General features: G+C 42.1%; 1 protein-coding gene across 17 annotated transcripts in view; it reads left to right on the top strand.

Moving 5' to 3' along the window:
• Grip1 (glutamate receptor interacting protein 1) overlaps positions 1–22,769 on the top strand; it is a 611,271-nt gene that overhangs the window by 426,879 nt on the left and 161,623 nt on the right. The gene's annotated exons all lie outside the window — the stretch shown is intronic.

Here is a 22,769-nt window from a genome sequence, read left to right as displayed (position 1 = left end):
GATGTTCATGGACATGTCCATTTCTTTACTGAAGTGCACTGTATGCTGATGGTGCGTGTTGGGGGGCCGGGGAGCTCTTCCTGTCTTCTCATCTCTTCCAGCTGCATTTTGCTTCCTTGTGTTGGATGGCTCTTCTGAACCTCTGGGGCTTGGTTCCCTTGGAAAGATGTGATTTGGGTTCTTGTGAGGCAATGAAGGACGTTTTTCTGTACAAGCCATTTGTGAAAAATATATTAACGATTCCCTATCTCAAAACCAGTTTTTTGAAGCTTCTGTGTTTGAGACATAAAAGCGTAAAAGAGTGTACACTGTCAAATTAAAGAGGGAAGGAAACCCAAAATGCGATCTCAACTTGATAATTAGAAAACTGTTTATGAAAGCACCTGTACTTAAGAGCTGGGGGAAAAGCATTCACAGGCTTTAAAGATTCATTTAAACCCTATTTATATATTTCATTAAACCAAGCTAAGCTGTAGGACTTTAGAATAGAGTAATTTTAGTTCTTAGGCAGTGACAGCGTGATGTTTCCTATTAAGCTGAAGAGGTTGGCCTGTCTGTGGGTGAAAGGGGGGTTGTTGCATTTGAATAAGAACAAGATGAGGCTACTTTATGGGCAACTTTGCTCTTGGTTCCTATTTGCTCTTCTGAGAGTCGCCTATAAACGTGTTTAGTCTTGTTGGAAGCTTTAGGTCTAATAGAGAGTTCACAACTTAGAAGGAGACATGTGTACATTGTATCTCCTTATTTTGCTACACCATTGGTTCTGAAGTCCTTTCAATTTGCAATTGGTTGGCATCACCCAGTGTCAAGACTGCTGTTCCATTTCGTGAAACATCACTCTTAGTGCTGGCCACATTTAGAAGAACTGAACAGCTATGTCTGAGCTGTGTTCACAGCCATAAGAAAGTACCATATTTGAAGGTCAGTAATGTCAGCTCTGTATCACCCTCTCCTTGATGTCTTTATCTTTGTTGGTAACTGGCATTCCTCAGCTAGTAAGAGAAAAGAGACTTCCCACTGCCCTTGCCCACTAGGCAAAGACACTGTAGCTTCATGTTCAATAAGAATACGAGATGTTCCACATTCTGTACCTGGATTCCTTATCCTGGTCCTGAACCCAATGGAACCAAGTGCCCAAGACTGGGACCTCGGAAGCCACAAGTCAAAGTATATTTATCTTCTCTCACGTAGTTATTGCAGGCATATGGTCACAGTAACAAAGGCTATTGTCCACGATGTCCTTCTATGGATTTTTCTCATGTTGCATACTAAGTTGTAACTCACTTGAAGAGACAGACCTTTTCTTTAAGTCACTGAACCCTATTTTTACATTACTCATTGAGTTAGCAAATTGATAAATCATAACTTTTATTTCCTATCACACAAGTGATTCTTCATTACAGAATGTTTGTCCTTCCAGGTGTGTGTGCTTTAAAAGTCACTGGAATTACAAACTTCTTATGGGCTTTAGTGTTGTTTCTGTGGAACTTGACCATGAAGAAACCCTCATTTTGCTCATCCCTCATAGAGCAAGGGCCAGAGGGAACAGGTCTTCAAAATCTTCTCCCTTCTTAAAGCAATCCAAGAGAAGAAAGATAGGCAGCCAGCGGACTGAGAATCCAAATGGTTAGTCATTGCTTACTGCTTGCTTACAGAGAAAATAACCTTTTCCTAAACTCCTCCAGGGCTGACTTAGCACTCTCAGAACTCTACAACTGCTTTGCTCTCTCACCTTGAATTACCTGTAAGCCCTTGCTTGGGAATAAGAAGGGCACAGCCCCAGAACCTTAGCAAGAAGTCATTTAGATAAAAGAGGCGAAACCTAGCATCAAGAAATCTTGACGATTCTCCTGCCATGTGCATCTTTGCTATGGGACAATCCTGGAGAGAAAGCAAACAGGGGAAGAAGCCTGGTAAACACGTGTTCGTGATTCACAGAAGCTTCCGTTGAAAACCCCAGAGTGGTCCGTAGACTAAGCAGGATTCAATTTTGCAGCTTTCCCCACTCTCTCCTCCCATACTCACCTTCCAATCTCACTTCCCTCGGGGTATCATTGTCGCCCTCTGAGCAGGGCAGGTATATTTAGTGGGCAGTACCTCCATAAGAAGACAGTCTTAGCTTGTCAACCGCCTTCTGGTCTTTGTGGAGAGATGCCTCCCAAGGAAGGTGCTGTCCCAGAGCCATTTAACCTCACTGGCTCCTTCAGAGTAGGCATGTCCCCATGTCAGCCTACAAGGAAAGGTAGATACACCCAGTGATCCAATAGTGATCACTGAATTTAACTATTCCTATTAGTGTTTTCTTTGATTGGTAGAATGGGAGGACAAGGTCAGAAAGAACATCTTAAGATTGTCTGTAGACGTTTTATGGCCATTAAAGCCATTGTTTGAAAGTTACCTAAAGTACAAATCCAGCACATAGGCAAGATTCTGTCCTGTGGACTGCACTAGGCTTATGGCCTAGTAGATAGCACCGCTCTGTGCCAAAAGGATTACTTTGAATGTTAACAGAAATATAATTTTTAATTTACTTCAAAACCCAAGATCTCCACAGAAACTCAAAATTAGTATAGTAATTACTTTACAATCACAGGTCGTATGGATCTTTCATTAAAGCCTTTCATCTCCCTTCTTTGGCTCCCAAAAAAGAAGGCGATGTATCAAGAAGCTCACAGGAGCAAAACGCCTTTGCCTTGGATGAAAGGAAGTGCATTATTAATATTATTTGTGTACTTCTCATTTTAATAGTGCCTATTGTGGCATAAAATATAAAAGCAAAAGTGGTTTTTTTTTTAGACTTTCAGAGGTTTTTGTAAATTTTCAGTGAAGGTAATAAAAGATGAGATGAGTGTCCTGGGACACTGAAGGATACATTCAAAGATACCTTCTGGAAAAAAAAAAAATAGTAACAAATAAGGAAGTAAAGTTTGAATCTCATTTCAAAGATAAAATGAGTTCCAGGTTCAAAGAGGTATTTTGAGCTAACAGATACCGTAAATGAGACTTTATGAGAAAGCTTTTGATCTGAGGCTGACTACGGGTGAAGTGAAATTGGGCTAACTGAAGGATTGTGCAAAATTACTAGTGAAAAATCTGTTCATACTTTGAATTTGACAAGTTTTGAAATAGTTTATGATTTTCCCTAAAGACACTATTTTTTAATAATATCTGTCTATTGTGTATAAAGGAAAGGTGGAACAGTGCAGTAGACCCTGAACCCTGCAGTTATTGTTGTGCTGATTCGGCTTTGCCTCCCTTCCTCACAGGGAATCTTTCCTCGTTCACCATAGAGAACCCTGCTCTGCTGACAGATGTGGAAAGCTACACAATAACATCACCATCTTTCAGAAACTTTGGGGTGCTCGGGAAAAGTGTCTTAAATCTACACCTAGATTTAGGTCACAACGTTGTAGAGGATAAATTTTTTTTCCATTTGTGGACTATTAGAAAAGATATGAATTGATATGCTCATAAATGATTGCATCTCAATCTTTCTTTGTTGTCCCATCTAGAGGTTTGGGCTTGACATGTAAATGTGAGACTGAGAGCCTAAAATTTGTCCCCATCCAACATGATGTACTCAGTGGAGCTCTTAGGATCCATCCAGGAAGGGTCTACATCTCCATTCCCAGATCTGGGAGGAAAAACTGTCATCTCTTTGACATCACGGAGAACTGGCAACAGAGAGAATCACAGAGAGAGGACAAGTCTGAAGGTCTTTATTAAAGTCTCTATTTATCATTTCCCTATCATTGTTGTTCATACAGTTTGATGCTTCATTGACCTAAATTTCCATTATTCCAGAAGATATCTAGTGTGACTTTGGCACTGGATTTAATAGCTGTATCAGTTTTTCAGGCACATGAAGGCCATTTGCTCAACCTGACTCGACTTCACCTCTTTAGTTCCATCAATGAACCTTTCCAAAAGAATGAATGATTCTCACCAGATGGGAAGTGGAAGTCTGTTGAACCCTCCAAGTGTGAAACATCACACAAGGGCTGGGGCTGCAGATAGTGTCCTCTGTCACTGAATCGGATGGTTCAATCGGTGTGACTGTCACCAGTATCAGGAGATGCCACTGTACAAACATTTTGCTACACAGTCAGGCAGCGGGGCAATTGACAGGCAGGGAATACCACACCCAAGCCCTTTCCTGTTAGCATTCAGAAAGCTCCCAACAGTCACATCTTCACTCATTCCAATCAGAAGGTATTTACAAAGCTACCCAAAAATGTCTCAATAACTTTTAAGTTCAAGATGAGGGTCAGGAGGGTTGCCAACAATGCCATTCTCTTGTCTGCCCTTAGATATTCTCTCTCTTTTTCCCCCATAATACTTACCACTGTCTGAAACTTATAAATGCATTACTGTTTTCTTTCTTGGTCCCTTACTACAGTGTAAGTGACATAAAGACAGGTTTTATTTTTGTTTCATCTCTCTGGCAGGCAGAACAGTACATTACAGACACTGGGAGTTTATAGAAAGAACATCCTAATGAGGAAAGACTCTGAGGCAGCTGACTCTCTGCAAAGACAGCATCCTCTGAGCAGTTCACCTCCTACTCAAGTGTGCAAGACCCTCTATTGTCACAACTGGCTCCGCAGAGTCTGCGGCAGATATTCACACTGGTCTTGAGTCTGTACCAAATATAACGTTTCTAAGGAATCCACACTGGCTGAAACTCACGGCCGAAACATAGATCAACTAGAAGCCGAAGACTTCTAAATGTCAGAGCTCTCTCTCTCCCCCTTGGCCCATTTGTTTCTCTTCGGGCAGAATATCCCTGCGCAGACACCCTACATCAGAAGAAACAGTTTAAGTACCATTTCGCCATAAAGTGGGCAAGAATGAGCATGAATCATTCCGCTGTTACACTTAGAAAAGGGCTAACGTGTGAGTAAAAGCATTCTAGACTTCATAAATAGAACCGTTACTGATAATGGCCGGTGCATGTTAAGGACTTTCCTCCAGAGAGATGATCCAGTTTGCTGCATGTGACTGGATTGCAGAGTTCTCAAGTAGCACATTGAGTCAAATGAGCAGTTTGATTTGTGTGCTCAGTGCTGGAGCCTTCGTTCGCAATTCACAATTGTCAGTCTATTGTATTTGAACGTCTCTCATGCCTACTGGTAAATAAACATGGCTGAACATCAACAAAGCAGTGCGTGTATAGCAAGCAGCTTCCCCGAAATACTTCTTCCTGCATGCAATATTAGGGGAAGATTATTTGTAGCAACTTCCTGCTTTGCTTCTGTGTTTCCTGAAAAGCCACAGCGAGGGGGGAGGTTAGGCAGTGGCAAGCTCTGGTTATGTTCAGGGCTCAACAGGATTGAGCCTCACCATAACTAGCACAGGCCACAGTGTCTGATAAACATCATACAAGAAAGCTCCGGGCTATGTGCCTAAGAGCTACAGGGAAGTCTTTTCCCTCCATAGCTTTTGCACCGAGGGAAAATCAATATCCCTCTTCATCCAATTCAGGGTTGAAAATGAAGTGACTTCAGAGACTCCGGTGAGGTGAGAGCCGACTTTCCTGAGCAGCATGTGGGAAGACTGAAGAAGTGTTTTATGTGATTTACTAGAGACGTGAACCCTGGGGCCCATGGATATGTCCCACTTACCTATAAGCCGTAAATGACGGAACAGCTTCCCAGATTTCTGGCTCTTGCGTTTTGTGATATAACTAGGTTCCATGCATATTATAATTGCTATGATCTTTAAGTGACGTCAAATTGACTCTGCTCTTTGTTTCCTCTTACACTTTAATGTCTGAGATTGATATACCAATTTAAAATAAACTTTCAACTAAGAATATAAAACAAAGGCTTACATACCCCCTCAGAGCCTCTGGCATCCACTAGGGTTTCTATACCACATCCTTTGGGAAACCCTGACTTGGAATGAGGGACTTCCAAGAAGTGACCTTGAGAGTCCTAACACTCCACACATTATTGGTACGTAAGTAGGTAGCTGATTTATGATGCAGAGATGGTCATTTACGTGGATGTTGAATGCCTGTGGAGCTTCTGTTAAAGATGGAAAGAAATCTGAATGAAAAAGAGGATAGTGGACCCCAGCCCAGGGAATAAAAGAAAGCAGTGACCACAGTGCAGCATGACCCAGATACAGAGAACCTGGGCAGAAGGAGGCAGGGGATACTGCAGGGCTCCTGGCCGTTGGTAGCGTGCTGTGCTCCGGGATGGTGAACTCAACATTCCTGTCTCATTTCTTTTTTTTGGTGTGGTTTGTTTTGGTTTGGTTTTGGTTTTTTTTGAGACAGGGTTTCTTTGTGTAGCCCTGGCTGTCCTGGAACTCACTCCGTAGACCAGGCTGACCTCAAACTCAGACATCCACCTGCCTCTGCCTCCCGAGTGCTAGGATTAAAGGTGTGCGCCACCACTGTCTAGCTTCCTGTCTCATTTCATTTCTAATGCCTCTCCTACAGATGAGCAAGCCGATGCTCTGAAATCGCTTGTCAAAGGCCACAAGGCTAAAGAGTAGAAAGATTGAGTACGTTCTGGATTTGTGTGCGTTTTGGCCAGAGTCCTGATGAGCCGTTGAAGAAGGCAGTAGAGATGATGAGGTGTAAGAACGTTGTCTTTTGGAGGCCAACTGAACCTCTTCTGTGAGGCACCAAGAGGGTATGGAGGTCTGTCCTGTCTGTCCAGGCCACACATCCATCTGCCCTCAGTGACTGGTGTCTGGGACTAGAGATAGGCTAATGTGTAGTGCCTTGCAATGCTGAGACTCAATTCTTTCTCTGAGTAACTGAGGGCTTCGGAGAACTGGGGAGGAAAATGTAGTATTTACAGATATACTACATAACCCTAAATATTCAACAGTATAGAAATTGTTCCATATATTTGTGATTTTCAGAACTTCCAGATCAAGAGGAATAATTAAAATTGCCTACATACACATTTTTCCTTAGTTATTTTCCACACCGTATATTTGATCAGGCATCTCCTCCAGCAACTCCTCCCAAATCCTCCCCATATCTGTGCCTACCCAGCGTCCTGATTTCACCTTCCCGCTTTCAATAAAACAAAACAAAACAACAACAAAAAAATCCAATAAGACAGAAAATACCAAAATGAGACAAAAGAAAACAAAAGTGTACCCCCCCATACCCACACACAAGTAGAACTCATTTTATGTTGGCCAAAACATGGGGCCTGCTCTGAGTATAGATATCCACAGAGACACTCGGTTAGAGAAAACTGATTTTCCCTGTGTCATTGGGTTTCAGTTGCAAATAGCAAAGTGGTAAAGTAGAAATGGGACTTAGGCTACTTTGATACCTATGCCTTACACACACACACAGACAGACAGACAGACACACACACACACTTAGACCAAAAGTCATCAATCTTTTCAAATTCTTCAGGTCACAAGGCCATAGGGCTAGCGTGTCCTCAATTATCTTAAGGGCGGAAATAGACTCACATGAGCAGTTAGTGGTCAGCATGGCTCCCCTGCCGCAGGGCAGCCAGGACTGTGTTTTGGGTTTGCCAGAGAATACTTAGAGGCAGCACTTATTGCTCTTGTCAGCATGTCATGTTCTCGGCTGACTGGTCAGGTTGTGCATGCCTCCCTCATTCAGATAACATGGCCAGCGTGCGACTTAGATGCTGGCCTCATGTTGTTGGGATATGTTATGGGAAACTCGATTTGGAAGCAGCATTCAGATGATGCCCGTTGTTGGTTAGGAAAGCCGTCTGGAGCTACCCTGCCCTGTTCCAGTGCCAGCAGCCAGGATACCTGCTGCTCTGTGGGAATAAGCTGGTTGCTTATGTTTCAGGCTTCAGCTTTCCCGTTGTGCAAAATGAGACAATAATGAGGATTATATAAGTTAATACACAGGAAGCATCTATATTAATTATCTATTTCTTCCTAACAATATATAAATCCAGCAGCTTAAACCATATACATGTATTATCTCTCAGTTTCTGTATATTAGGGTATTAACTTGGCTTATCTGCCTTCCCCGGGGTCTTACAAAGCAGGAGTGTTATCTGAGGCTTGACTGAGGAGGGCTCTATTCCCAAGCTCACTCAGTCTATTATCAGACATAGGCTCAGAACTTCAATCCCTTGTCTTCCAGAGGTCACCTTCAGCCCTCATCCCTGTCTACTACCCCACAGACCACAAAGGGAGGAAGTCGCCAGGAGAGTGGGCATTGAAGTCAGCACATAAATGATAACATACGTGTGACACCTTTGCAAATCCTCCTGGGTAGGCACAAGTCACAGGCCGTGCTGATATCCACAAGTTGGCCATTTAGCGTAGCTGTAGACCACAACCATAACCACAGATAGGGTTTTAGCATGGTGGGGGGGGTATATACCACACCCATGTCCACAAGGTAGAGTTTTAGCACAGCTGTAACCAAAGTACCCACCAGGTACATCCTAAGGGAGCAAAGAGCTACGTGGGCTTATAGTTTAACAAGGTTTTCCGTGCTAATGCGGTCCTGCCTGAAGCTCCCTCCTGGTAACCTACTGATGCTAGCTAGGCCCCACTGCCCTGCAAACATCACCACAGCCTTGGACCTGAGCATCCTCAACCAGACCCATTGGGAGACATTTCAGATTTAACCCATAAGTGTGCGGACAACATCAGGGAGTTGGATCACGGGGGGATCTGAAGACTTTGTCTGCTCCAGCTTATGAAGTCAAGTCACAGAGAGCGCTTCACACCGGAAGGTATTCACTGGAGCTGATGCCTGAGTTGGTATCTCACCTGGGAAGCTGTGAGCCGATCAGACAGGATACAGATGATGGCTGTAGGCACACAGGAGGAAAAACAAGTGCAGGTGACCTGGAATCAGCAGACTCTAAAGGTCACCTGAGACTTTTGTTTGTTCTGCTGCCAAGCCTGGTGAAAGAACACCCTCCTCCCCCCAGTCCCCTGAAGCACCTTTCCAGGGACATTGGTGTCTCTCCTGTCGTGTGTTCTGTAGTTCCTTTCTTCCCTGACCGTCTCTGCTACAGAGAGAGTGGGAACACTCTGTGTGAGTTACGCCAAGAAATAGAGCCGGGCGTGGTGGCACACGCCTTTAATCCCAGCACTCGGGAGGCAGAGGCAGGTGGATTTCTGAGTTTGAGGCCAGCCTGGTCTACAGAGTGAGTTCCAGGACAGCCAGGGCTATAGAGAGAAACCCTGACTCGAAAAAAACAAACAAACAAAAATAGAAGTACTTTTGTTCTCTCTTGTGACAGGCAGGTTTCATCTTCTCAGGAAAGAGACCTGCTTGGGCTCTGTTTTTTTTTTCTGTTCCTCTCAAAATCCCTAACCAGATTTGTGTGCCTACATTGCACACAAAGAGACCACATGCCATCTTCTGGCAAAGACCCCAGGACAGATTGGGCTTCTGGGCTACTTAGTTCAGCTGCTGGTAGGCAGAACGCGCACCCATCTGAGTCCCTCTCGGGTTCGTTCTTGTACCTCCATCGTACTAAACCTGATAAACGTAAACTTTCTGCTCAGCACCCCTGCCCTGGAAGAAGGCTGATAAGGCTCATCTGTGGATGGCAGTACGGAATCCAGATATGTGCCTCTTATTCAGGAGAAGTTATTTATTGGAAACTTACATGGGCTTGCATATTAAGTTTTATAAGTGCATAGTGTATATAGTCCTGGGTCTTCATTAAGTCTTTTTAAAAAATGTAACCCTAAATCAACATGTAAATGCATGTGTAAACAATTATGCCCTGTATCCTGTCCGTATTTACACAGGTTCTTCAGGCCTGGGGAGGGCACATGAGGGCGTCTGAGGACCTTTATGCATATGCTAACCACTAAATATTAAATATATAATAACCATGATGCCACCCTGTTGTTTCTTTAATTTAGGCAATTCCCCAGCAGGAGACAGAGGTGTTAATTGCTTTTCCACTTCTTTGGTTGACAGATATGTACTTTTCCACCTAGGAAAGAAGAGCAATTATTGTAATGCTCTTGTGGGCTTGGTGCGATATTCTCTAATGGTTGTTAAAGGCATTGTGCTTTTAAAGGGGAACTGTCCCCCATTCTGTCCATGTGTGAAAACAAGAGCAGACAATGTGTTCAGATCACATGATGAAACTGTTGGAGGAGAATGTGCAAATTAAACAAAAACCGAAGACAGAAATAATGTATGCTCAGGAAAGACATCCAAATTTCAGATAAGAGAAAGCACACTCTAATATATTCCCAGATCACTGAATTGAACAGAGATTGAAACAAGGATAGCCCTTTTTTCTAGATACTCAAGCAAGATGGATATATTTTTCTGGAATTTTAAAACAAAATATCATTCTCTGGAACTGGTGTGGACTTCCAAACAGGAGTTTGACAAGTTGCTAACTCAATTCGAATCACAAAATATTCCTTTATCCATTGTGTGAAAGTCACTTTCACAAAACACACTGGCAAGGCAATTTGTTTTAATGTTTCACATCTACGTTCAAGAAGCAAAAGAAAAATAGACTTAGAGCTCCTTACTAGAATCCGGAGATTTCTTTTGATAAGACTTCACATCGGAGGTTGGGTCAGTCCCTCTTAAGCAAGGTCATTGTGAAATGAAGGTTGAATTTGAAATTACAGCCGATATTTATAAGTTCAAACAGATTTTCCTGGTGTGGGCCCTTAGGCAAGTTCTCTGTCCTTGGAAATCTTCATGTATTTCACCTTTGGAATCCCGGATTTTGATAGGAATCAAGAGCATGCATGTACAGGGTATGCTAAGTGCTATACAGATGTAGAAGTCATTAAAACACAGGTTGTCAACCTGTGGGTCATGACCCCTTTGGGCATTAAATGACCCTTTCACAGGGTATGCCTATGAGATCTCCTGCATATCAGATGTCTATATTACAATTCATAACAGTAGCAAAATTACAGTTATGAAGTACAACAAAATAATTTTATGGTTGGGGGTCACCATGATGTAAGGAACTGTATAAAAGGGTCACATTAAGAAGGTTGAGAACCACTGCTAAAGGAAGATGTAGGCTTTGTGGCATCTGAATGCTATACCAATTGAGAACACAAAAGTACACTTTTCAAAATGGAGGAAATCTTACAAAGATATGGGTATGTCGCTGGCATCTTTCCCAAGATGCTGGGAGATGCCTGTGCCAGAGAAATTCTCAGAAGTGTGTCTGTGGCTTCCCTGGTGAATTATTATCACAGACTACAGAGTGTCAGAGCTGGGAATGGCTGTACCTGCCAGTGGACATGCTTAGATTATAGTATTAGAAAATTCACATTTCTTCTGAAGCAGGAGAGAATGCCAATGAAAGCAGATGAAGACAAGACTAGAGGCTCGGGGCTATACCTATTTGAACTCCTCTTCCCTGGGTGATTTGAAAAATCTCACTTTAAAATGGAATTGGGCTAGAGAGATGGCTCAGTGGTTAAGAGCACTGATTGCTCTTCCAAAGGTCCTGAGTTTAATTCCCAGCAACTACATGGTGGCCCACAACCATCTGCAATGTGATCTGATGCCCTCTTCTGGTGTGTCTGAAGACAACTACAGTGTACTAATATACATTAAATAAATAAATAGATCTTTTTTGAAATGGAATTGGGGAAAACATGCTATATTCCAACTATCATAAGCCCCTCACTCTTGCTGATCTATACTTTCAACACCTGTGAAAAGAAGAAGCACTTTATAGTTGTTCTTAAGCCTGTAGATTTGGTGACTCCGTCAGTGTTTTCCAAGATGGCTTGGTTCAGACTCTTGGTGATGAAATTCTTGGTGAGGTAATCATACTTGGGCTTGCAGGCTCTCAGGAACTGTCTTTTACCCAGTGAACCATCCCAGCAGCCCCTAGAGAAGAAGGGACCTTAGGGAGGCCGGTTCTAGTTAATAGATCTACAACACAGCCTCCACAAACCCAAGGCTCAGGGCGTACTGGGGAAGGGGAGGAAGAAAGATGGAGAGGAACAGGATGCCAGCTGCTGGACAGTGATTCCTAGAAACAACAGAGATGTTGTGTCCAGGAAATCTCCACCATGTGGTTGCCTAAACAAGACCTTCATGATGATTGGGCCAGTTGACGTGCCAAGGTGGCATGAATTTCAAAAGATCCATCTCTTCTTGAAGAACTACAGACAGGCAGTAGCTACCACAATAGCTTATCCAATCTCCACCACTCAGCCCAAAGCACATAGACATGTGTACAGCATTTTGCATGTGTGTGTGTGTGTGTGTGTGTGTGTGTATGGTATGTGTGTGTATTTGTGTGTGTTTGTCCGTGTCTGTGTGCAGTGTGGTATAATATATTGTGTGTGTGTGTGTATAAAACAACAATTATAGAAGAGATGAATCCAAGAGAGAGTTGGTGAAGGGAAGATTTGGAGGGGTAAAGGAGGGGTGGAAATGATGTAAGTACAGTGAATCCATGTGTAACATTGTCAAAATCAGTTAATCCTAGCACCTGGGAGGCAGAGGCAGAGGCAGGCAGACCTCTGTGAGTGCAAGTATAACCTGGTCTACCAAGCTTTTAGATTAGCCTTGCCTACATAGTAAAACTCTGTTTCCAAAAAAAAAAAAAAAAGGTCAATTTTTATATTAAAAGTATAGTACTACATACTGGAGAGAAAACACTTAAACTGTAAGCTTCGAAGGGTGTGTCACCATGATAGTAAAAATAAAAACGTGCCCGTGAAGCTCATCAGCTTGAAGGAAAACCCAAGAAACAAAAGCTGAGAATTGGCTGGGCAATGCTACGCCGCTAGGTTCCTGGTGCCCAGAAAACAACATTTAAAGGAAACCTGGAAGGCTAACGCTGGTTCTGAAGGTGAGCGCAGAAGTAGAGTTTTCAGGACATGCTGTGGCTAATTTATTTCACTTGCTTTTCCTGCTCTTGTACCTACTTTGAAATCTTTACTGGGTATAAAATCTTTAAACTTTGAGCAATAAGACAGCATTATATTATAATCTAATTGACAGCATAGTCCTTTTTTTTTTTTTATCAAAATGCTAAATGAAGTATATCCTTTAAACGTGGTGGTATTTTGAAGTGAATGGACTTCAAAGTGAAGTTCGCTTTAGTTTCTGATTTTTTTTTCAGTTCAGAGATTAAGGCACAGTAAGGCCTTTAGTGACTTGCCCAAGGCAATGTAGATGGTTTACCTAGGACATAATAAAACATTAGTGAATATTTTTCAAAGTGCAATCTCTCATTTGCCCCTAAACCAAGCCTTTGATTTGATAATTACCATTGACAATATGATTATGATTTTAACTTCTTAATATATTTATTTTTTTTACTTGAACAAAAATGTATTGAGTGTTATGGGTTTGCCCTTTTTTCCTTGATAATAAAGTATTTAGTATTTAGCAAATGATCAATGGATATTCAAGGAGAAATTGGATGGAAAAATGAATGGGTGAGTGGGTAGATGGATGAATGGATGGGTATATGGATGGGGTAGGTGGATGAGGTGGGTAGATGGATAGATGAATGGATGGGTGTATGGATGGGGTAGATGGATGAGGTGGGTAGATGGATGGATGGATGGGTGGGTGTATGGGTGGGGTAGATGGATGAGGTGGGTAGGTGGATGGATGGAATGGTATAATATGGGTTAAGATGGCTGAAATGTTTCACATATAGAGTGAAGCAAGAGTTCAGTTTATTTGGGTGAAGTAATACACACAAGGTTGAGAGAACTATACTGATGGGCTTATCTGTTAATTCCTACGCTATTTATCCTAATGATGAGAAACAAATGATGGTTTTGTTTGTTGTGCTCTTTAATATGTAAATCAGAAGAAAAGAGCTGGCCTTGGCTGGGGCTCAGGGGAGAGCAATGTTCTCCTTGTTAGCATAGAAGCCAAAAGTAGGGCATGAGAGTTGTCCTTGCTGTGGTCAGCTTAGTCTGTTCCAGTCTAGTGGGCCTTAGGCATGGCTGTAATAAAATGCAGACTGGCTGCAGCTGACCTCTAGACTTGCTGGCCCAAGGAGCGCTCTCAGGGGTCCCTTGGTGCATCCTCTTGTTTCTCTGCAGTGACCACACTATCTGTTCCTTTATTTGAAGTGGATCAAGTCTCATAAAACCACGGAGAGTCAAGTGCATACCCGTGACATAGGGCGTCTGTAGCAGACTAAGAGTGACTGACTTACTGTTGCTCTGGCGACCTGAAGTCAGCTTAGACCATAGCTTTCAGTCCTTTCCCAGGAGCACCTTGGTTACGCACTCTTGCGCCTGCCTTCTGACGACTCTGAAAGTGTCTGGCGTTCTCTTTTGTCAAGATCCAACTCTGTGCACATGAAACAGGTACAGAGTCTACTGAATGAAAGAACCTGATTTTTAAGTTCCCTGAAATGGACTGTTACGTTCTTCATGGAGTTGTTTTGAAAACTAAATTAGGCGATGGGTGTGGGAGCGTCTTGCAGAGCATAAACTGCTGGAAAATACTGGGACAATCCATCTTTTATCAGGGTTCTTTTTTTTTTTTTTTTTTTTTTTTTAAGAAAAAAAAGAAGTATCTTTTCAGCCAATGGATGCGAATATGTGAATTCTCAGGTATCTGTGGAAGGAATAGGCCACACCAATATATCACGTTCTTTCACCAGCTTGTTGAAGGAGTCGCCCAGTTTGATGTCAGAGGGAGCTCAAAGCATTTTCTTTTCAGCTGTTCTGGAAGAAGCACTAACCTTGGTGTATAGCCCGCGCCAGTGTATAGCCAGCCCTCTTTCAGGCAGTAGCTCTGCCTCCGCTGCCGAGGATGGGTTCCAGGCATGTGCTGCTGCAGATCTGATCCGTGTCTGTGTCTTGGGTTTATCCCCCTGTGTCTTTCTTTCTCCTGACCTATCCTGCTAGATAAGACACGCCTCCCATCTCTTATTGCTCGGCTGGACTTTGAGACCAGAGAGTCTATCCCTTTGATAGATAGGCTATTTAATCGCAAGTGGCCATCCTACCTGAAGGGTGGCGCAGATCATTTTCTCTAACCACACTTCAAGAATCAAGCTTTGGTAGCTTCATTTCTCTCTTAGATGGAAACAAGAGAAAGCATACAAGTTAATTTCCTGTTTCTATCTAAGGAGCCTAAAGGTCAATGACGCCTCTGTGACTTACAAGGTACTTCCCAGCACCACAGGTTGGACGGTACCTCTCCTTCAGGCCCCCAGGCCATGCTGCACACTAAGCACACATCACTTGGGAGCCTTAGCACAGGCGTTTGCATCAGACATTTAGAGTGTGAACCGAACCGCAGAAAGGTAAAGGTGGGGACTATTAGTCTTTGCCATGTTAGCTGCTGCCACAGAGGCTGGCCATTACAGATGGTCAAAAAAGGTTTTTTTGAGCTGAAACCGTTCACAAGTAGCTATAGGAATGTAGCTATCTTCGTTGGGGGACCATTGAGGAGCAAGAGTAATTTCAGAGCTAGCCTGGTCAATTGCTGGAGATTTTAACTCGGAATACTCACTTCTCAAATTATGTCAACGGCTTGCACCAAGAGGTTTAACCACTTGGAAGTGAAAGTCACTTTTTTCAAAAGGAAACTGCTTGGAGCTCTTTAAGGCAGTACAATTACTGTATCTCCTGCTTGGTATGTGTGTGTGTGTGTGTGTGTGTGTGTGTGTGTGTGTGTGTGTGTGTGTGTGTGGTTGTTTGGGGGGATTTGTTTGTTTGTTTTGTTTTGTTTTTACATTCCAGTTGTTGCCCCTCTGCCTGTCCTCTCTCCCACAGTTCTTCACCCCATTCCTTCTCTTCCTTATCTCTGACAGGGTGCTTCCCCTCCCAACACCAGACCATCCCCTTCCCTGGGGCCTCAAGTCTCTTGAGGATTAAGTACATCTTCACCCACTGAGGCCTGACCAGGCAGACCTCTGCTATATATGTGCCAAGGCCTCAAACCAGCCTGGTTGGTGGTTCAGCCTCTGGAAGCTCCCTGGAGTCCAGATTAGTTGAGACTGCTGGTCTTCCGGGGGGGGGGGTGCCCTCCCCTATAGCTTCTTCAATCCTTCCCCTAATTCAACCATAGGGGTTCCCGACTTCAATCCAGTGGTTGGGTGTAAGTATCTGTGTCTGCCTCAGTCAGCTGCTGGAAGGGTCTCTCAGAGGATAGCCATGCCAGGCTCCTGTCTATAAGCACATCCTAGCATCAGTAATAGTGTCAGGCCTTGGTGCTCCTCACCCCCAAACCCCCGCCATGAGCTAGATCCCAAGTTGGGCTGGCTATTGGACCAACTTTCCCTCAGTTTCTTCTCCTTTTTTGTCCCTGTAGTTCTTTTAGACAGGACCAGTTCTGGGTCAGAAATTTTGACTGTGGGTTAGTAACCCCGTCTCTTCAGTTGAGGCCCTGTCTAGCTACTGGAGGTGGACACTTCGAGTTCCCTCTCCCCAGTATCGGGTGTTTTAGCTGAGGTCACCCTCATTGAGTCCTGACAGTCTCTCAGCTCCCAGGTCTCTGGTACTTTCTAGAGACTCCCACCCCAGGCTGCATATCTCCATTCATTTTTCTGGCCCTCTGGGCTTCTCTCCTGTGCCCCCAAACCTGATTCTGTCCACCCTTTCCCCTCTCCCTCCCCTCCTCCACCCAGATCTGCATCTCATGCTTCCTCCTTCTAAGTGGGATTAAAGCATCCTCACTTGGGCCTTTTGTTTGTTACACTTCTTACAGGGTCTGTGGGTTGTATACTAGGTATTCTGTACTTTTGGGCTAATATCCACTTATCAGTAAGTACATACCATACATGTGCTTTTGGGTCTGAGTTCCATCCATTTGCCCAAAAAACTCATAATGTCCTCCTTGTTCTTTATAGCTAAATAGTATTCCATTGTATAAATGAACCACATTTTCTGTATCTGTTCTCCAGTTGAGGGACATCTGGGTTGTTTCCAGCTTCTCTAATGTCTAAATCTCTATCCAGAGGCCATAGAGCAGGAGGGATTTGAGGTCCATGGGCCTCATCTTCTCTCTGATATCTTCTGACATCTTTTCATTCAGATTCTAAAGTACTTGAGTAGGCTTGGGCGCTCCATGCTGGCCTTGAACTCGTAGCTCACAGGCAAGCATGTTAGCTGGTGGTTCTCTTTGATTGACACTTTGTTCAACCATGATCCCGGAGAGTCGAAGTTCTTACCTTCCCTAACACTGAGACCCTTTAACACAGTTCCTTATGTATGGTGACCCCAAACCATAAAATTATTTTATGGCTACTTCATAACTATAATTTTGCTGCTGTTATGAATCATAATGTAAATATCTGATATGCAGTCCCCCCCTAAGGGTCATCACCCACAGGCTGAGAACCACTGCTTTAGAGATCCTAATTTCTTAAGTAGTGATTTCTTTCTAATTTTTGATAGGCTATATCAAAAATCAAGAATTGAAAATTCACAGTTTTCAATATATTCTCCAAGTAGTCTGTGGCTTCACACAAGTTTAAACATCATGGGTATTATATGTAAAGATTTGGCAATGTTTATTCTTGGAATATTCCAAATAATGATAATTTGAATAATGCCATGGCTAGTGTATAGTAAACACTCTAAGACAGGTGCTATTGTAAATTGTTCATAAGAACTTTACCATTGAACATACACACAAATTCACACACTCATTTCATACATACACACTCACAAACACAAATTTACATATACACTCTCATACATACACTCATTCATACACACATTCACACTCTCTCACACACATTCACATTCTCATATATAATTACATTCACTCACATACATGTACATTTATAAAGACACACAGACACACACACACACACACACACACACACACACCATCAGAATCAGTCTTGCCAAAAAGGAGTTGATCTGAATACCTCATATATTAAGAGGTTGCAGATTTTCATATTTACTTCCATATATTTGGACCTTCCTTCCCTGTCTCTTGAAATACTGTAAGAATAAAAACCTACAGCGATGAATCTGGCTGTCCCAGTCACTGCTGAGATCAGTCCTGAGCATAATTGTAGTTCATATGGAGGCTCAAGCTGGCTATTTATATGCTGCACATTCACTAATCTAATTTACACTGACTCCCAGAGGATGGGAGAGCCCCTGCTATAATCCTTCATGTTGCCACACAGCAGTGGATACTGCCCACAGACCTCCTTCTGCTGGGCTGTGGCGAGAACTGAGGCTGAGTACGCAGCTGTTCATCACGGGAAACCAGCGTTGATGCCGGCAGCTTTGCTGAACCAAATAGTGCTAGGGAGAGCTTGAAATGAGCACTGGAAAGGGCACCTGTTTATCTCCTGAGCGGGATAAGCTTCCTCGTGACGTCACTAAAAGTAATTTACAGAGGAAAACCAACAGCATGAGCAATAATCGTCTTTCTAAACGTCATACATGTACCCATGGTATTGTGACGTGAACCGAAATTCACATCACCAGGGCATTTAAAATACTAATACTAATAATAATAATAGTAATAACAACAATAGTAGCAATCATCTTTGGCATGGGCGGCCAGTGCCACTGCCACCACCACTGGGTAAACTGAGGAGGATAGCTGTCAGCCATTCCTCCATCTTGTGGCTAGTATGCCATCGGGCTGTAATTCTGTTAGCCACACGCCAGGGCTTGCTACCAACATGTCCATTCACTCAGCAGGTGCCAGGACACATCTGCTAATGTAACGGCCACCATTACCCACACGAAGGACTTGGAGGGAACCACAGTCCATCGCTGACCCCGGCATTTCCAAATTTGTGACTTCCTACTGGGAGATTGGATCAATAGTGTTTCTCATTCTCTGCCCGCGGTTTTGGTTTTGGCTTTTTGTTTCTTTCTCTCTTTCGGTCTTTCTTTTCATGTATGCAGTTGATTAAACCTGTGGATGCAAAGCACCTCACCAACACCTGGTTGCTGAACATGCCTCCTGTCGCTTTTATTGCTACACCTCCCGTTTTAACGCCATGCCAGAGGAAGAGGGCCTTAGGGACTACGTTGGGATGTACAAGACAACCCAAGTCAAGGTTAGAGAGATGGCAAGAGGGCAGTGATGAACACTCACTGGTCTTCCAGCGGATGCAGGTTTAGTACCCGGAACCCACATGACAACTCACACTATGTGAAATTCCTGTCCCGTGCTTGCTGTCTCCAAACTTTCTCCATACACTAGGCATGCATGTAGTACACAGGCATCCGTGCAGACAAATTATCCATACATATAGAATGAAACTTAAAATATTAAAACTACCTAAAATGAAACTTCCTTCATAATTTCCCTTGTATGATTCCGTATACTTGTGCTGACTTCAGTCACTCACCACCGTAAACTTCCCACTGTTTTCCCAAGCCCCTTTCTTGGGAACAGACACTGATAGCCAGCAGGTAAACAAATCTCAATCGCTGAAGTCTTCTTTGTCCTCCTCTTCCTTACACTTCTGAATCCATCTCTAACTCCGAAATTCCTCTTCATCGATGTTCTCTGGAGTCTGTGCCCTCTGCGTAAACATTGAAATGTCTCCGTTTCTCACCTTGCCTGTGTGGGGCACAGTCAGCCACCTGGAACCAGATTTGTCTGACCGTGCTGTCTGGACATTTGTCTAAACTCTAACCCTCAGCCTCCTTTGAAGTTAGGTGTGAATGGAAAATGAGCTGCTGTCCTTGAAATACTGTAGCATTCAGGAAATCTCTTCTTACTGCATCGGCTGGATGCGATCATGCTGGAATAAATAATCTTGTGGCAGAAGTTTCCAAACCTTCTCTGTTCATGAATTCCTTGAAGTCTTGGTAATTTCAGATCATTCAAATGAAGTTCCAAAAGTTAGTCTATGGTTAGGTCCAAATAATATAGTGCACATTTTTTCCCAATGACTTATTAACTATCTGGAGAACATAAAACAAAAGTAACTTCACATTCAGGTAACCCTAGTATTTTGTAAAGGTTTGTGTGTTTGTTAAACATTCTACATCTTCCCAGACCCTCAAACCGAGTTAACATCTGTAGACTTAGTTCTTCCAGACCGGTTAGCACGTGGTATTGCTTTGGTCATAGCATCCACAAGGAAAATCTCTGCTTCAGAATAATAATCTATCAGCAAAAGCTTATGATTCATTGCTTAAATAGTAGGTGCCATTGCTTCCAGCGACAGTAAATGTGTCTGTGTTTCTCTCAAAGAAGTAAAATCTCTCATAATAGTGCTCTATGATATCTGCAATGTCTCCTTGCACAGTTTGTCAACCAGAATCTTAGGACAGCGTCAAAATGGAGGGAAGAAAGAGCAGAGACCCATGATTCTTAGGGAAACCTCCCTCTGCTGATAGGGAACACGGCCTTGGAATGGATACACGCAGAAATGACCCCATTGTATTTCAGCTACTATTTTTTGCGATTGTTATTGTTGCTACAACAGAGGCAAATATAGTTAATGTGTGTACACCACTACACCAACTTTCCAAGAGCTGGTTTTGACCCAGAAGTAAAATGCATTTTGTTCAGCACAAATTATTGCATCATGCTAACATTAGAAGGAAGGACCTTTTCTAAAGCTCAGGTCTGGGAAATTCCCTTAGCTTCCCAGTCTTTTCCCAGCAGCCCCTCCTCAAGCACGTACCAACTCTTATATTAGTAAATTGCAGGCTTGACAAGGGGTTAGAATAACCCGGTGCTTTCAAAAAACGCTGGTTCTCATATGAACTGACATAGACCAATTCTTGAAAAACACAAACTACATACCACACACTATGAAACAGATAATTTGAGTAGTCTTAACACTGTTATAGACATTGAATTTGTGGGTTTTAAATTTCCTAAAATCTGCCAATCTATATGACTTCAGTGGAAAACTTTTACCAAATATTTAAAAAATAATTAACAATTCTATACAATATCTTCTAGATAATACAGGAAATGTATCTCCTGATTCATTTTAGATAGCTAATATCATCCTGATGTCAAAATGGAAGACAACACAAAAAATATAAAATATGCAGGTCACATCACTCCTGCGTGTGAATAGAGGAATTATTAATACAGGTATTAGCACTGGAATTCAACAACTTGTTTTTAAAATCATATCATGTGATTAAGTGAAATTGATTTAGAAATTCAAGGCTTACTCATTACTAGAAAAATCTCTCACTGTAGTTCAATATATTATCAAGTTAAAAATAAAGATCATAGTTATCAGTGCAAAACAACTGAAAAAGGTAACATACTTTAAAATCTCTTTGAGGAAGTGGGCGGGGCAATAAGAAGCTAACAAGAAAGGCATAGAATGTTCTGCATCTCATTCATCTGCAATGGCATGAACATCTGACTGAGAGATGCCATTCAGGTGGTGGTGAAACTCATTGGTAACTAACTATCTCTTATAGCTTGCCCAAGGCCGCTCCAGGGTCTGTATTAGAAAGCAGACAGACTTGAGTTACACACTGGTTCTGCACAGTTGTTACCATTGGCCTTTCTCTATGTTGTTGTTATTATTATTATACAGCTACATGTTAGTTTCTAATACATTAAAATAAAATGTCTTTTAACGACCAAAAATAAACAAAAATCTCTTTGAAAGTTAAGAATAATGATTAACCTCTGTTTACTTAATAGAGTGAGTAGAGAAAAAGCCTATAGCTTCCATAATGATGCTTTTTCTCCAAGACTGATAAAAGCTTAGGCTGCCCATGTCTCCAGTTTAATTCAACATTGAGTTGGAAGGCCTCACATTACTTAAGAAAGGGGAAAAAATACATGTATGTAGAAAAGAAAAACCCATATTTGTGCAAGAATTATCTTTATAAGGCAGACATCATAATGGCCTATAAGGAGATTATATTTTTAAAGGAAACTCATCCAAAACTAACAAATGACTCCTGCAAATCAGAAGATATAATTAATATATGTGTGTGTGTGTGTATATATATATATATACACACACACACACACACACACATATATATATATATGCTATATATATATATATATATATATATATATATATATATATATATATATAGCCTAGCAAGGAACAATATACATTGAATTCAGTAATAGAATAGTATTTATGATTACTGAGAAAAGTGTTTAGATGTGAAACTGGCAAACCACAGCATGGAACTTGTATGCGCAAAACTGGGAAACTACGAAAGAAAATTACAAAACCATTCTAAGTAAACAGTGAACAGATTTGCTATCTTTTACTGAATGAAAAATTCTGGGCACCAAACAATTGCATTCTACACATCTCAGCAGCATTTTATAGCTATACACAAGATTGCTTTTTAATTTATATAGAAAAACAAGAGAACAATTTTTAAAACTATAAGCAAAGTGGGGGACTCAGTCTATCTACCCAGTGTCAGTATAGTATAATTTTGCAGTAATTAAGGCCCAGGGATACTTGGGGAAATAGATGCATGCAGCAACAAGAACAAGTGGGAGACCAAGAAATGCAGTGTGTCTCTACCCCTGACTTGTTTTTGACAAGTAGCAAACGCAGTTTAATAAATATGCCTATCTAGAAAATGTCACTGGGGTAATTGGACATCTTTAGACAAAAAGAGGGGGGGATCAAAATTTTTTATGAAGCTTAATTTAAATTAGGCCAAAGACTTAAGTGTAAATTATATTATAAACAATGTAGCAAACTTTTAGAAACTGTGGGTCAAACAGTAGCAAAACGGTTGACAAATGCAAAGGCCATTAAAGTGGACCAGTCAGATCCTACCCACACTAAGAATGCTTAGCTCTTCAAGAAACTGGACTCCAGAAACTCAAAAAACCCCATTAAAAAATGGGGTACAGAGCTAAATAAAGAATTCTCAACTGAAGAATATCGAATGGTTGA

This window comes from Mus pahari, chromosome 9 (genome assembly GCF_900095145.1).
Source record: "Mus pahari chromosome 9, PAHARI_EIJ_v1.1, whole genome shotgun sequence".
Classification (NCBI taxonomy): Eukaryota; Metazoa; Chordata; class Mammalia; order Rodentia; family Muridae; genus Mus; species Mus pahari.
The sequence above is the reverse complement of the archived record's forward strand: the minus strand, read 5'-3'. Positions and strand labels throughout refer to the sequence as shown.